We start from the raw sequence: 2,500 nt of genomic DNA on the forward strand, positions 1-2,500 counted from the left end.
TTTCCAATCTATGTGACACTGTGACACAAATAAATACATAGATCAACTTTATCTGTGTCAAAATTCAGTGTAGAAAGTAGTATAGAAAGTTAGTACTTTATCGCAAATGTGACTATCGAGCCAAAAACATAAGCTAAAAAGGAGCAAACAATTCCTTACAAACTTTAATATATTTCAATAGATCAATCCAGCATTCATGCATTTTTACACATATTCCTTTATATTAACTTGAATAAATTGTTTCCAATTAAAAACAAAGAGAGAAGTCGCACGAAAAATTAAAACCGTCAGTTTTTATATACTTGGTAAACACATATTCATCAGTTAACTGAGTGAAATCTCACAACTTTCAAGTCATTAAGAGGAAAAGCCTGAACTGGCTCCGAGGGATATCTACAACGCAATAATAAAAACAGAGCTCTTTTGAACTCTGGCATTTTTAATGCATATAACAATGGATTTATAAAAGAGTTTGCGTAAAATAAGCAACCTAAGGAAATTTGGAAATGCAGCCATGATTCACCAGAAATGGTTTCAAACATTTCACCTGAAGTAACAGAAAAAAGAAACGAGAAAATTGTAAATGGCATCACTAGTATTAACGATACAATTGTTACAATGAACAGTGTCTTGGTCAGTTTTCTTTCTCTTCTGATTGCACCATGATGCTGAGGATACGTTCCACCGTAAACTTTAATAGCGATGGACGTGTAAGATACAAGGATGATTAAAAGGCAACAAAACCCCAACGAGTAGTATGATGCTTGCACGTGATAGACAGTAGTGACTTCTGAGCCGCCCAGGAAAAATGGTGAAAAAGTGATAGCTGTAGACAGGGCAGCTGTAAACCAAACACCCGCAACAGCTGCTCCAAATATCTTCTTTTTGATGAGGCGATGCTTGAATGGACGAAAAGTTGCGTGCATCCGCTCCAAAGAAATAGCAGCAAGGTTTGCTACAGAGGCTGCTGGAAAGAAATGAGTCGAACTTAAGAAACACATGGTGATCTCAAACCTCCTGAACAAGTTAATCTTCCAAAAGTTACAATCGTTGCCCAATACCAAACTGTAAACGATCAAGTTGTATGTTACAAACATGTCTCCAACCGCCAGGCTGATCACCAGGTACATGCTACGCTTGCGAAGGATTCGCTCTTTCAGGTAAATAATGATTGTAAGGGCATTCATGGTCACTATAGCAACAGCTTCGATGTTAAGTACTGTCAGCCAGGCAATGCACTGGGATGAAGAAAAGGGCTCGAAATATGGAGTAACTGGTCTGTTTTGGTGATGAGAATCATTGGCCATCTACATGAAGAAAGAAAACGACGATTAGAAGATTAGGATAGTTTGTGATCGGCTAAGAGAAATGCGGTTGTTAGGTAACGCAATACAAAAAAGAGGAAAGAGGTAATTCGGTAAGAAAATCCAAGGTAACAAACTAAGCATTCTGATTGGCCAATAATCACAGATAACCAATCAAATGTGAGTCCCCTGCACAATTATCATAACTTTTCTTTTATTCAATATCAATAAGTAGCCACAATTTTTTTTTCGTACAATTTGAAAAAATTAAACACTGATAAATTTAAGACCTCTGGGCTCGTGCAGTTTAGTTGCTTTTTAAAAACCATACAATATTTTTTTGTCCCAATTTGCACGAAAACATCGTGATTATTCATATACACGCAATCTCGCTTTAAAGGAATGAACGAATGCACTTCGTATTAGTAACATTCCGTGCTAAAATGTATTTTATCATGATCGTTTGATAAAGCAGCTGAAAATGAGGTGACACAGAATAGAACCAATAAAAGCGGCCTCTAAGTGGCGCATTGACATCGAGCACAAAAGCCCGAGTTGATGAGTCTGGATATTGATCCACAAGTGGACGCTATCTTTGAGAAGACAATGTTGGGGAAACAGCCTATGTTTCAACCCCATGTACACATTTCTGGGTTGTTTCCCGAGTTAGTTTGCTAAATGTCTTGTAAAAGCGCACACAAAATCGTTGACTTTTGCTTACCTTTTTCCTTGTAGGTTATTTATAATCTACCCCACAATACTTCAATACTTCAATGCTGTTCTACGTTAACTCAAAGACCGAAAATATTCTATACCTGTTACACGTTTGTTAAATAGCGGAAATTGAAATGTTTTGACTATGTATAGGTTTCGAAACTTGGCTCTTTTCTTCAAACGATATGTGCCAATAACTTGATACATATAGACTACATTTTTTATTTGTCGAGTCCTTTAAATGTTCATGTCCAAGTTCAAGATCATAAAATTCCGCATATATGTTGCCGGTAAAATCCGTTCTCAGGTTGAATCCGTTTTAACTTAGGTTAAATTGGTGATCCTCATTTTACCTAGGTTCAATACGCACTCAAATAGATTGAAGTAACTTTTTTGAAGCCTAAATTAAGCTTAGAGAAAAATTAGGGTCAGGTTAGAATTAGTGTTGGTTTTTATACATAGATATCAATTGACTTATTACA

At 36.3% G+C, this 2,500-nt stretch overlaps 1 long non-coding RNA gene across 1 annotated transcript in view; it reads right to left on the reverse strand.

Moving 5' to 3' along the window:
* Positions 1-1,254: 1,254 nt before the first annotated feature.
* The window catches only part of LOC137974049 (uncharacterized), an 8,922-nt gene continuing 7,676 nt past the window's right edge, over positions 1,255-2,500 (reverse strand). The window contains exon 3 of the long non-coding RNA XR_011117384.1: positions 1,255-1,307. This is a non-coding gene — a long non-coding RNA (uncharacterized lncRNA). The remainder of the gene's footprint in view (positions 1,308-2,500) is intronic.

Source organism: Montipora foliosa, chromosome 10, assembly GCF_036669935.1.
Source record: "Montipora foliosa isolate CH-2021 chromosome 10, ASM3666993v2, whole genome shotgun sequence".
Classification (NCBI taxonomy): Eukaryota; Metazoa; Cnidaria; class Anthozoa; order Scleractinia; family Acroporidae; genus Montipora; species Montipora foliosa.